Genomic DNA, 14,953 nt, shown 5'->3' on the forward strand with positions numbered 1-14,953 from the left:
CATTTTGCTATTACACCCTTTCTCCTGTAGCGACCTAAACTTCTGACTACTGGTCCACAAGGTAATTAATGCACTGATGAAATAAATATCTGTATCTCCCAGTCTTTTACCATTAGCAGTTAGAGCTGATGCAGGTTACAGTAGTCTCTAGTATTGTTAGTTTGTTTAGACTTTTGCTAGTTCTGGTTTAGTCTCTCCTACCCGCTCGCCACGGAGTAGTGAGTTTTTGTTTTCTTGGGCTGATTTTGTGTTCACATTATTTCCGAGGTTTTTTGGTAGAGACAGCTTTGATTTGTATTCCCCTAGTGTTTTGTTTTGTTTCTTAGTCAGGGGTTTTCTTCCTACCCGCTCGCCACAGAGTAGTGATTGTTTGTGTTATTTGGCTGATTTTGTGTTGTTGTATTTTTTCTTGTGCCCTCGGTAATAAACCGTTTTGTTTAACGGCTCCTTGCCTCCTGCTGATTGTCCGCACCTCTGGTCCAGTTATTGCTCTGATTCCTTGGAATCGTAACAAATTGTTTATATATATTATATATTTACATATAAATAGAAAAAAACATGTACATACAAGGCCTATCTCATACATAAACTTACTTCACACCACTGTCACAGCAGATAATGTGTCATATTTTTAAACCTTGTTTTAATTATCATCGTAAGGTCAAACAACCACAATCCAAGGATCAGACAATAAGAGGTACCAAATATTTCAAGGACAGGCAAGCATTAAAGTGCATTGAATGCATAATATATCTGAGGACATATATGTACAGTACCTACATGCCCATTTTAGTATGCTGCAGCATATTAATTGACTAACTGTACTGTTTGTTTTTTCTGCCAAAACTACAATGTTACTGTCAGTCACCATAGGTACTCAAAACATCAGTCCTTTTCAACATTGTTTGGGATGGGAGTAAGACACATTTTTTCTTTTGACCTGACTAGCACTCATTTTCGTCCGAGTGAGTCTACATACACCGTATATACAGACGTGGTCAAATTTGTTGGTACCCTTATAGCTCATTTCATTCCTCTTGAAATGTGATGACAAAGCTATTTTGTCATGTATACTTGCATGCTTTTGTAATGTCAGAATAAAGCAAAGAAGCTGTGAGAAGAGATAAATTATTGCTCATTCTACAAAGATCTTCTAAAATGGCCTGGACACATTTGTTGGTACCCCTTAGAAAAGATAATAAATAATTGGATTATAGTGATATTTCAAACTAATTAGGTTCTTTAATTAGTATCACACATGTCTCCAATCATGTAATCAGCCATCCAGCCTATTTAAATGGAGAAAAGTTCATTGGCATATTGGTAAAGCTGTTTGGTATCATTGTGCACATCACACTGAACATGGACTAGAGAAAGCAAATGAGAGAGTTGTCTGAGGAGATCAGAAAGAAAATAATAAATGAGCATGGTAAAGGTAAAGGCTACAAGACCATCTCCAAGCAGCTTGATGTTCCTGTGACAACAGTTGCAAATATTATTAAGAAGTTTAAGGTCCATGAAATCGTAGCCAACCTCCCTGGGCATGGCCGCAAGAGGAAAATTGACCACAGACTGACAAGAAAGATAGTGCAAATGGTAGGAAAAGAACTAAGGATAGCTGCCAAAGAGATGCAAGCTGAACTCCAAGGTCAAGGTACGTCAGTGACTGAAAGTAGGCTTCTTGGAAGAAGACCCAGAAGGACTCCACTTTTGAAAGAGCCAGACTAGAATTTGCTAAAATGCATATGGACAAACCACAATCCGCTGGGAGAATGTCCTTTGGACAGATGAGTCAAAACTGGAGCTTTTTGGCAAGTCACATCAGCTCTATGTTCACAGATGAAAAATGAAGCTTTCAAAGAAAAGAACACCATACCTACAATGAAACATGGAGGAGGCTCGGTTATGTTTTGGGGCTGCTTTGCTGTGTCTGTCACAGGGTGCCTTGAATCTGTGCAGGGCACAATGAAATCTCAAGACTATCAAGGTATTTTGGAGCGAAATGTACTGCCCAGTGTCAGAAAGCTTGGTCTCAGGTTGCAGGTCATGGGTCCTCTAACAAGATAATCACCCAAAACACACAGCTAAAAACACCCAAGAATGGATAAGAACAAAACATTGGACTATTCTGAAGTGGCCTTCTATTATTCCTGATCTGAATTGTAGTGAACATCTATGGAAAGAGCTGAAACCTGCAGTCTGGAGAAGGCACCGGTCACGGGGTTGCCCGGTGCCCAATAGTGTTTATAATTTATAGTGCCCTATGGACATTACATGGACTGACTGTCATGTCTTACCATTTGCGTTGTTTAACCGTCCCGCCGGCATTGAGGACATAACACTTAACCGCTGACACATATTATATATCATTTGAAACATTGAATAAGGAAGCAGACATTTTAGAGTTTCGCACATTTAATGGGTTATTTGCATGTAAATGCTTACCCCTTTGTTTGTCTTCTCTTACGCCTAGTAGTTTCGGCTCAGTCCCCGGCGATGAAACTGAGGTGAGGAAGTCCACCCTCATTTATGGAGAGGGGTGGCAGTGGACTGTGCCAAGTGTGGTTGAGAGGAGGGGGGTAATTAACGTGTATATCTACTCTTTTATGCATCTAATGGTTCGTAGGGCCATTGTAGTGGGCCAAACTACCTGTTAACAGGTGCAGAAATCTCATTGAGAGCTACAAAAAACATCTGATTGCAGTGATTGCTTCTAAAGGTTGTGCAACAAAATATTAGGTTAAGGGTACCACCATCTTTGTCCGTGCCATTTTCATTTGTTTTATGTTTTTAAATATTATGTTGAAAAAAAACAAAACAAAGCAAAGTCTGATTCCTATTCATTCATTCATCCCGCCTATCCCTTTCGGGGTTGCGGGGGGCTGGAGCCTATCCCAGCTGTCAATGGGCGAGAGGCGGGGTACACCCTGAACCGGTCGCCAGCCGCCAGCCAGCTGTTGAATAAGAGGCTCCATCTTTATAAAAGCCACCACAGTAAGGATTTTGCAGAAGGTTCCACCAGATAACTATACAACTGAATTATTTCTCTTAGTCTTGAGTTATCTTTTCAGTCCTATCCTTGTTTAGGCAATCAAAACCTCTTACATGACCAAGAAACTCCTGAGACGTCCTATTAAAACTGTGCCAACTTTGCAGAAAAGGTTCTTTTTTTACAAAGCTCATTTGCATTGGCCATGATGTTCTCTGTTTTTTGGTCAGATTTCTCCAGCTGAGGAATCTCTTAACTATTTGAATAGGCCTCATTGCAAAATTTAAGAATTGCCTACAGTTATCAACAGTTGTGAATGTTTGCTGCTATGTGCATCAATAAGTGCACATTGAACAAAACATTAATGGCACTGTACAATTTCTCAAAGTCTCACAAACTTATGGAGTGCCCTTTCTGCTATATCCACAAGGCTAACTTTTATGACATCCAGAAGAAGAGAAGAGAATTACATTCCATCTCTGACATTGTGTTCATAGACTTCAGTTCACCATTCAAGACAGCCATCCCTCAGCAGTTAATAATGAAACTTGGGCCTGAGCAGCTCTCTCTGTAATTGGTTGCTGGGCTGTCTCACAGAGAAATCACAAGCAGTATGGGTTGGCAACAACACAATGACCATCATCACACTGAAAACAGGGCCCTCCCAAGTGAACTAAATGACTATGTGATGCAGAAATAACAAGCTCTATCCTGAATGTGGGGGAAAAGGAGGTTGTTATTGACTTCCAGAAAACCCACACTCAACACCCCCATTTACTATAAATGGTTCTGCTGTTGGAAGTGGGAGCAGCACCAAATTTCTTGGTATGTACATCACCAAGGACCTCTCCTAGACAAACAACACAGCTTCACGGGCCAAGAAAGCCCAGCAGCACCTCTACACTTCTGCAAATTAAAGAGAGCAAGAGCCTCTGGCAACCATCATGTGCTCTTTCTACTGAGGCACCACTGAAAGTATCCTGACCAGCTGCATCACTGTGTGGTATGGAAGCTGCACTGTTTCCAACTGCAAGACTCTGCAGCTCATAGGGAATGTAACTAGAAAGATCTTTGCTGTCTTACGCTCCTCCCTCCTGGATATCTACAACATCCGCGTTACAGAAAAGCATTCAGTATTGTGGGCGACTCAATCCATCCCTCACACAGCCTCCTCAGCCCCCTACCATCTGGGAGAAGATACCGGAGCCTCCGTGTGAGCCTGACTAAATTAACCAGACTAAGTTACAGCTTCATCCACCAGGCTGCCAGGATGCTGAACTCTTTCCCCTTTCTCCCACCTCTGCCCTCTGCACCCAGGAAAAATAGACTGTAATCCCCCCACCCCCACTGCCTCTCCCCATGACACACATATCCACATTCAGCACCGGCCACTTTATATAAAGAGACTATAAAATACAATCTGCTGCTATCTGTTTCTATCTATCTGACTCACTGCATTTTGTCACGATCCCGCCCCTTTAGGTTGCTAGGCTGCCTGCTGTCTGTCTTTTTCCTTTTCTGCTGCAGGTACCCAGTAGGTGGGGTCATCGTGAATGTTACTGGGAACATCTGGGCCTGGTGTTCCCACTACTTAAGCCCATGCCTGATTGACTCCGGGGGGAGAAAGGAGAGAGGAGAAGGAGGCTCCACTCCCCAGAGCGGCGCTCCCCATGTATTGCCCTGTCGACTTTAGTTTGTTGCCTTAGTTGGTTATGTTGAGATAAATAAACAGTTGATCATTTTGCTTTAATGTTTGTCACCCTCTGGTTTATTTGTCGTGGCTTGGAGCTGGTCACGACAACTTGCATTACATTGTATATCTATATACTCTATATTGGGTAGCTATTTATCCTGACTTTTGACTTTGATATACATTTTAATACTAAAAATGTGCAAACTGTGCCTTATCATGTATGAATACTTAGGTAAATCCAATAATTTAGTTAGTTAGGTAATTCTACCTCAATTTGTAAATAAAAAAGAAAAAAAAATTGCTTTGTCATTAAGGGTGCAATCCATTTTAAATTACGTTTGTAACACAGCAAAGTGTGTAAAAAGTGAAGGGGTCTGAATACTTTCTGCATAGACATGATCTACTCAACTTATTTTTGAAATAAAAATGTTCACTGAGAGTTGTGCGAGCAATGCCAGGGCAGGGAGAGCTGTGAGGTGATTAGGGTTGAGTGAGCAGTGTGAGGTGACACAATGGGAGAGGGAATCCTCACAGCGAGCTCCCAGCAAGCTCAATAGGAGTCAGCTCCTACTGATAAAATAAGCTCAGTGAAATGTATTTGCATGTTATGGAAAAAAAACTGCAAAAACTGGACCAAATACTTTGAACTGTGCAGCAATTCCAAACATCAATGAACCACTGCAGTCTGATACTGGCAACCTGACAGGTGGGTTTAAGACACAATATTGTACTCTGCTGTCCTTGATATCTAAATCCTCTTGGTCCACAAGGTAAAGCAAGGCTGCCTATAAGGAATAGGTGACTCGGTTGTTCACTTCAGGCCACACCTGTTTAATCCTGTGGTTCTGCAAAAATGAAGAAGAGAAGGGAATTTAAAAATGTTGACAACTGAATTGAATGATGAGGCTAGATTCCTCTGAAAATTACGCTGGTACAGTTTGCAACACATGGTTGGCTAAAACAACCCTTAAATTGTTTTATCTACATCTAAGGGGTTACTAAATGTCTGAAACCTGAAATGTATTTTTAAATTGTTTCTCAGATTGTTTCTCAGTTTATCAAAATGCAATGTTAGATTGAAGATTGTGCCATAAATGATATTGGGTTACATGAATGAACTACAGGAGTTAATATAACAAGCCAGAGCAGAGAAAGAGAGGAAAACAGCAGGAACAAGACCCTGGAGACCAAGATTAAGACATTTAGCTGGTTGGGTCAAATGATGCTAACCTAAGCAGTCAAAACAACTAGAAGAAAAGAAATGAATAAGAACAGCAGAGAAGTGAATAGAAGAGGAAGACACAACTAAACAAACAGACAAGACTAACTGAAAACTACTATTTAAGTTTTAACACTTAAAATTACAAATAAATTACAAATAAATCCCTAGCTAACATAGTAAAGCTAACAGCTTACACTGTTGCGTAGCAATGGCATCAATGGCAGCAGTACCAAAGTCTATGGTAATACCTTGTCCTAGTCCTTGTGTCTCTGTTTCTAAATCAGCTCACAGACCTCAGGGAACCAACGAGTGTATCATGTTGTCCAGGGGCGGACTGGGACAAAAAATTGGCCCTGGCATTTTGGACCAGACCGGCCCACCACATTCGATAACGCACACCTTTTCGGTCTTTTTGATCTCTTGAATGTGTATGCCAACTGTGCAACTCTTTAAAACCACGTACCTTAAGCCATGCAATGAGTTAACGGGATTACACATTAAATACTTCTAAAAAGTGTAATTTTTTTAACACTACAAAAAAGTTAACTCCACCACTCCATCACAGTAATGGATCTTTAAGCAGAATTCATCCTATTGTGTGTACCTATGTGTTTCAGGGAGGAGGAAAAGAGAAAGAGAAAGAATAGGGATGAGAAATGATGGATCAGATGCCAAGAGTACTACTCAATAAATTGTGAACTTACCCAGTCCAAAAGGATGAATGTAGCTGAATTCTTGAATGAACTTTGAACTCTGTGTATGTATGTTTGAGAGAGAAAGAGAGAGGGAGATTTAGTTATTGATCAATCTTCAAGATAAAAATAGCAGTGTAGAAACTGAAAACTTAAGAGGGATGATGACACATGAGTGAAGGAGAGAGAAAGAGAAATAATAGACATGGTTGATTGATCTGATTAAATACAAACTAACCTGGCCATAGAACATTAGCCAAAAATATGTTATTGACGTTTTATCATTATCAGATTTACCAAGGGGTTGGGTTACAAGTATTCTGAAAGCAGCCCAGCTTACTGCAGGTTTTACTGCATGTCCCTGTTCAATGTCACCACCACCACCACTGTCATCGACCATGGGAGCTGATGAAGGCCCTGCCGTGGAAAACATATCAGAAATTTTTGTGCGTTTGGCAGTGTTGGCTTGAAGAGCCAGCTCCTTCTTCTCTTGCAGTTTCTCTGCACCCCCCTTTTCGTTTTCTCTCCAACAGATTATGTTACCGACGTAAAAGAGGGGAAGTGTTTCATGATATGATTGGGTGAGATGAGCCCCGTCACGTGTCAGTGAAGTAAATAACCTATGGGCCGTAGACCAGCGTATGTCGAGGGCAGGTCGGTGGTTATGAAGAAACTCTTGCACTGACTTTTTTTGATTTGCCGAATGCATTACGCCGGCAGGACCAAAGCGAAAGGGGTTGGTGTTTAACGATGTGATTGTTAGGTGTACGAACACCCTGAGACCAGAGGAAGGCGAACTCACTGTGAAGGCTTCAGTGAGAGCACAGGGCACAGGCAGGTAGAAACAAAAAGGGTTTATTAACCAAGGGTGTCCACAAAAACGGGTAAACAAAAGGCGAGAGCACAAAAACCACTCTGCACAGTTCAACCAAGGGTGTCCACCAAAACGGGAAGAAAACAAGACGAGAGCAAAAACACGCTCTGATGAATCCGAGCTCCAACTCCCCTCACAACAGAGGCTGGGCTGAGGGCTATCCACAGGGCTAAAAGCTCCTACAAAAGAAAAACAGAGCGTAAGTCAGCGGACCGAAAAGACACAGGGGATCAGAAGGCTGGCAGAGGAACAACTGAATACCACGGAGGTAAGCAGACGATCTGACGAATACTGGAGAGAAGAGCCGGGGTTAAATGCAGCAGCTGATTAGGAGGTGATGAGGTGATGACTTGCAGGTGTGTGAGAGGAGGCGGGTAGGAGGAGCTGTCTAACAGGTGCAGCCTCCCAACACGGACCTGGACAGACAGGGGAAGACAGACAAGACCACAAGGGGGCAAAGGAAACACAGGGAAAACACAGGGAAAAAGGGGAAGACAGAGCCCTGCCTGACAGTGATTGGGTCAGCCCAATGCCAATCGGGCTGCTGATCAACTGTCTGGTATTATGGGCCCGTCAAACCAATATTTACAATAATAAAAAAAAAGTGGCCGACTGTCGACCCAAATAGCACGTCAGCCCACCGGGAAAATACTCGCTATGCCAGATGGTCAGTCCGTCCCTGATGTTGTCCAAAACTTCCACCTCTTCTCTCCCCAAGCATGACAGAGAGTCGGCAGACGCTGACACTGAGCCTTCCCTGGTAGAACACTCAGAGGCTCTGAATAATATGAAGGAACAGTTCATGGACTCAAAGGGGAAGTTCTCAAGTGAACAGACACAGAGTAGAGAGGATCTGGTGCCCCAACACCCAGAGAGCCTGATTGACTGTGGTTGAGCAGTGGTCAATCAGAATCAGAATCAGAATGCCTTTATTAGTCCCCCGAAGGGGAAATTCCATTTCAGTTACATCCCGTCCAAGAAGCACAAAAAAGACAGTGGCACATAACAGGGGAGGACAGGAGCGGGAGAACTGTGGGTCGCACACATGGAGAGCGCCCCGTTTACTGGGATTAGGAAAAAAACACCTCGGCACATAAGCAACATAGTAAGACATTACAACAAAATCTCAAGGACTTGCACATGTGGGAAGGGTGGGGGGAGTTGGGGAGGGTAGGTGTCGCAGTACAGACACTGGGGGCGCGTGCACGCAGCCACATTTGAGTGCCTCGCAACTGCGACAAGGGAGGGAGGGGGGTGGGAGCCACAAAGGCGTTGAGTTGGAGGGTGTGTGCGTGTCATATTTGTCTTTGTGTGTGTGTATGTGTAAGCCCGTGTACTTCATCTCCACTCAGTCCAACCCATTGTCTCTGCCGTCTGATAACTGATGACGAAGACACAGCCATAGCCATGGAGACGACCTCGGAGAGTCCTGATCCAGAAACAAAGTTCACAGGAGTAGGGGGTTGCTGGGGGAGGAGATGGGGCCGGAGCATCTTGTCTGCATAACATCCAGGAGAGTGGAGAGACACCGGCCTTGGGGAGGCCAGCTATCTCAGGGAGCCAATGAAGATAACAATTGTTTTGGGGCAGGCTGACACTGCAAATTTTCTGTCTGCCTTTGAGTCTCTCTGCGTCAATCCATATTGAAATCTGTACAAGCACCAAAGACCTAAGGTCCCAATAGAAGAGAGTCGTAGACTCACTCAGAAGAATGAATGAAAAAGCCTCCACCACCTTTCCAAATAACAAGATCATATCATCAAAGCCAACTTCACGAAAAGTAGAAAGGAAATGGTGCTCTACCAATTTGGAAGAATTTCATTTCGTCTGGCAAGACAGTCTTGAAGTCTTAAAACATACAGGAAAGCCCTCTGCAGTGCTAGGGCAGCCTATTACTCTTCACTAGTAGAGGAAAATAAGAATAATCTGAGGTTTCTCTTCAGCACTGTGGCCAGGCTGACAGAGAGCCATAATTCCGTTGAACCATGTATTCCATTAGCCTTCAGCAGTAATGACTTTATGAGCTTCTTTAATGATAAAATTCTTACTATGAGAGACAGAATTCATCACCTCCTGCCCTCAATAGGTTCAAACACAGAAATCGTAGAAATTGTTATTAAAACTGTTGTAGTTTTAGACTGTTTTTCACCTGGTGACCTTCACCAACTAATTTCAATGATTTTGCCATCAAAATTGTCAACCTGTATTTTAGACCCCATCCCATCTAAGGTGCTTAAAAAATTCTATCAATCTGTCTTTATCAACAGGCTATGTACCACAGTCCTTTACAGTAGCTGTAATAAAACCTCTTTTAAAAAAGCCTATCCTTGATCCAGGGGTTTTAGCCAACTATAGGCCTGTATGCAACGTTCCCTTTCTCTCAAAAAGTTTTGAGAAAGCAGTTGCTAATCAGCTGTGTGACTTTCTACACAACAATAGTTTATTTGAGGATTTCCAGTCAGATTTAGAGTGCATCATAGCACAGGGACAGCACTGGTTAAAGTTACGAATGACCTTCTAATTGCATCAGGTAAAGGACTTGTCTCTGTACTAGTCTTATTAGATCTCAGTGCAGCATTTGACACCATTGACCATGGTATCCTATTGCAGAGACTGGATCACTTCATTGTCATTAAGGGAACTGCACTAAGATGGTTTAAATCTCTCTCTGGAGCTGACAGAAAGTACAGGTGGAGACGTGCTGGGCTGCAGGTTGTAAGGGCAGTGAGAAGGCAGGGAGGTGGCCTTTGCCTTACTGGAAACCTCCCTGTAGTCGTGATACTCAGGACTGCTGTCAGGTCAGGAATGAAGCTCAGCGTAGGGGAGCACTGAGGGACTGTGGCTTGTGTGAGGCAGATTTGGTGGCATGAAGCACTTGTTTTCAGGATGACCCCTGTAGTGGGGATTGTGACGACATAACCGGGGTACCACAGGATGAGAGGAATGCGTAGTGATTTCAAGATGTGAAACTGGATGATCCTGGACAGGTGTGGTCTGGTGGGTTACAGTCCCTAGTAGATAACTCTTGAGTGCACTGGAGAAGATAGATCTGGAGAGTGGGAGCTGATCTATTCCCAGCGGCCAAGTAAGCTCCTCATCTATGATGCTGGCATCGGCCAAAGAGTCTATGAAAGTAGCCAGAGTGTGGAAGCTTGCTGGGAGGAGGAGCTCGGATTGGAACAAGGATTGTTGAGGGGAGGAGGGCAGTGTGGAGGTGTGGCTAACCAGTACGTCCCTGGCTACTGGTGAGCCCTGCCTTTTGCTGCGCATCGGGAGACGATGTGGCCAGCCTGGCCACAGTACAGGCAGAGGTTGGTTTGGTGATGCCTCTGTTTCTCCTCAGGACTCAACCTAATGTGCCTGAGCTGCATGGTGTTGCAAGGGAGGAAGAGGTGGTGGCAACAGGAGCCTCCCGGGACCGGACAGATGGCTGGCGAACTGATGATCCCCGAAGTGTCTCCTGCCCATGAAACTGAACATGGAGATTCACACTGGTGGCTAATTCAATTACTCAATCCAACAACAAAGGCAGCTCATAGGAGACCAGTTCATCCTTTATGTATTCAGCCAGCCCATTCAGGAAAGCATCGCAAAAAGCTGCAGAGTTCCAGTCACTCTGGCAAGCCTTGGTCCAAAAATCAATGGAGGAGTCCACCACTGTTTGCCCCCCCTGGTGAGGGCTCAGAGGACCGTGAAGAAGTAAAGTTTTAAGCCTACTCTTAAATATAGAGATGGTGCCTGCCTTCCGGACAGATGGGAAGATGGTTCCATAGGAGAGAAGCCTGATAGCTAAAGGCTCTGGCTCCCATTCTGCTGCTGTAGTTTTTAGGAACCATAAGTAAGCCTGCATTCTGGGAGTGCCGTGTTCTAGTCAGGTAATAAGGTACTGTGAGCTCTTCAAGATAAGATGGTGCCTGACTATTTATGGCTAAATTCAATTTGAATTTTACAGGGAGCCAGTGTCAGAGTGGCTAATATTGAAGAAATATGATCTTTCTTCCTTGTTTTGTCAGAATGTGCTGCAGCTCTCTGGAGCAACTGGAGAATACTCAGCAATGAATTTTGGGCAGCCTGATTGTAAGAAATTGTAACAAGGTGGTGGAATGAATGGTGGGTGGTGACTGGACGGGGAATGAACCTGGAAACATCGGTAGCTAGCCCCTGTTCTTGGGTTGCTGCTGCCTGTCGGACGTGGACCGTGGACGCCATTATTGCCTTGTGTTGCTGGAGGATGTTCTCAATCCTCTCAAAGTGATTCCATGGTGAGGTGGGATTTGCTGGGTCCATCACTAGCCAGATTGTACTGTAATGGGGGGATTTTGGACCCAATTGCAGTACCACCAGAACATGGAAATCACTCAGAGTCTTAGACATGGTAAAGTAAATGTTCCATCTGGAACAAGAAGCTCAGGAAATAGTTGCTGAATGAAACATGCAGCAGTCACGATCAGGATTAGATCCAGGGAGTGCAGGGCAACACACTTAAGGCTGAGGTACTTCTCAGGGAACATAAGATATGGTGAAGTCAAAGGCAGCCGTTTCCAGTTACGAGAGATCAGTCCGAAAGAAAATGCTGGAGAGTCTTGTATAGTGTGAAGAACAATCTGGCACTGATTGTGTGTGGGAGAGCAGCCTGGACTGACTGCAATGAGCCTCAGCCTCAGGCTGAGTGTGGCTGACTGGGTGAGCAGGTGAACAGATGAGACAACAATGGCAGCAGGTAAGAGGTTGAACGAACTGTGACAGAAAGATGTTCATTTGATATGAAAAACATTTTGATCATTATGATCAGTTATTATTGTGACTGTGTTCGTTTGTTATGTCTGTGATCATAACATAGCCTTGTCTGTCTGTCCATGTTTTGCAATATATATATTTTTCTGTTGACATTGCAGTGTCTGAAGGAAAAAGAGGCAGAAACTTTATTTTGAAGAGTAGCTACAGTGCAAACATAGATCAAGGGGGCACTGACAGCCCAACCACCAATTAAAGTAATGGCTGAGTGGTAAATTTGCTTTGCAATTAAGATCGGAAAACAAGAAATTGAGCTGAATGTGTTTTTTTGTTTTTTGCTAAAAATAGAAAAAACTAAACACCCTGTTTCTGGTTTCTGCCTGTGTCAACAGTACCAAAAAACCTATGATTAAAACATACTGGATCCTACACATTCAAACAATTTGTAATTTTATTTGAAAATAAAAATGGAGGCAAGGTTTTTTCTTTTTTTTTTGTTTTTGTTTTTCAATTTCAAATCAAAAACAAATAAACAAATCCTGCACTCTATTTCTTTTTTGTTTCTAAATGATCTGAAATTAAAATAATGTGATGATACAGCAATTCTAAAGTAACAAAATAATAATCTAATGGCGTAATTGTTATCCATCGATTTCACACATTATACTGGAAACACACGCCCAACTGTCACCACTGTTCATTGCAACAGCACCCCCCCAAAAAGTCTACATTAGTTTATATTTTGCCTCAAAACCAGATGTCAATGAATAATGTATGGCTTGTTACCTTGCTGTCAACTGAACTTAAAAATTTACTCAGCACCTAAATTTAGTTGAGCTAAAAGATACAATTTCAATTTAACTGTAATAAATCTTGATAGAAATTAGTGATTTATTTACTTTATTATTTCATTTATGCATTTATTTGTTATTGATTTACTTTATTATACTTTATCACAAGTTCATTATTATTTGTGTAATATTCTCATCTGAGTCACAATATGACTGAGTACATACTCAGTTCACTACATATTATGTTTTATGGCAGCTCACTTGCATCTTTGTATCCTAAAATCAGCTGTATTTGGATGGTATGGATGGTATATCATTTTTGGCTCAATTTTCATCAGTTACCATAACTGTCTAAAGGAGATTATGGGAAATTTATGATAAATTTTACGTACACGTTTGCATTCTTACCAACCAATTCCTAGGTAGAGCTTTTCTGCCATCAGATTGGCCAGAAATGTGAAGGTGAATGTGCTGTGAAGATGTACAGCAGATATCAGAAGAGAAATAATTGTAGTGTCAGGTCTTTTGACCTCTTAATAATTTGACTGTAATGCCAAGGCACAGAGGACAAAACACAGGAGAGCTGTTAAATGGTTTTATTTAGTAAAATGGAGTAAAAGTAAAAGTAAAAACTATTAAACATGAAACCACTTAGATCTGTGTGACCTAAAAACTAAACAGTACAAAACTAAGGAGGCGGGCAGGCAGGAATTTAAATATACAAAAATGAGAGATAAGAAGCAGCTGCATGGCAGCGAAACCTCACCAGAAACAACAAAACAGGGTACAGAGTTCACGTGCAGAATACAAAAGCAATCTGACAACGTGCAAAAAATGTGAAGTTTAACACTACGTTTACACGTAGCATGCCAATTGCACACTCCCTCAAAACATGCAACATCTGTGGTATTGTGCTGTGATAAAACTGAACATTTCACACTACATTTACATGTAGCTGACTATTCTCATAAACAGACATTTCACCCTCTCTTAGCCATATTCTCTTCAAAAATAACATCGTGCACACGTGTCCGTTTTCAGAAAACTTTTCGTTTACACGAACCTGTGTATGTATGCCGTCGATGCTGGTGGTGACGCTGACTGGCTCTTCCTTTTTGTTTTTGTTTTTTTGGGGGGGGGGGGGGGTTGCTGCAAAATTGCTGACCTCCGAGCACTCATTTGTCTCCTCGACATAATAGAGCAGCTGTATTTCCAAATGCAAACATACGAAAAGTTTGCACCAACATAAATGCGACTGCTACTCTGAATGCAACTGACTCTGACTGCAGGAATGTCCACCAGAGCTGTTGCCCGTGAATTGAATGTTCTTTTCTCCCATAAACCGTCTCCAAAGGCATTTCAGACAATTTGGCAGTACATCCAACCAGCCTCACAACTGGAGACCATGTGTAACCACACCAGCCCAGGACCTCCACATCCAGTATCTTCACCTCCAAGATCGTCTGAGACCAGCCACCCGGACAGCTGCTGCAATAATCAGTTTGGATAACCAAAGAATTTCTGCACAAACTGTCAGAAACCATCTCAGGGAAGCTCATCTGCATGCTCGTCATCCTCATCGGGGTCTCGACCTGACTGCAGTTCATCGTTGTAACTGACTTGAGTGGGCAAATGCTCACATTCGATGGTGTGCGTCTGGCATGTTGGAGAGGTGTTCTCTTCACAGATGAATCCCGGTTTTCACTGTTCAGGGCAGATGGCAGGCAGCGTCATGTGGGTAAGTGGTTTGCTGATGTCAACATTGGGGATTGAGTGGCCCATGTCGGCAGTGGGGTTATGGTATGGTCAGACGTAAGTTATGGACAACGAACACAGGTGCATTTTACTGATTGCATTTTGAATGCACAGAGATATCGTGACGAGATCCTGAGGCCCACTGTTGTGCCATTCATCCATAACCATCACCTCATTTTGCAGCATGATAATGCACGGCCCCA

This window comes from Chaetodon auriga, chromosome 16, assembly GCF_051107435.1.
Source record: "Chaetodon auriga isolate fChaAug3 chromosome 16, fChaAug3.hap1, whole genome shotgun sequence".
Classification (NCBI taxonomy): domain Eukaryota; kingdom Metazoa; phylum Chordata; class Actinopteri; order Chaetodontiformes; family Chaetodontidae; genus Chaetodon; species Chaetodon auriga.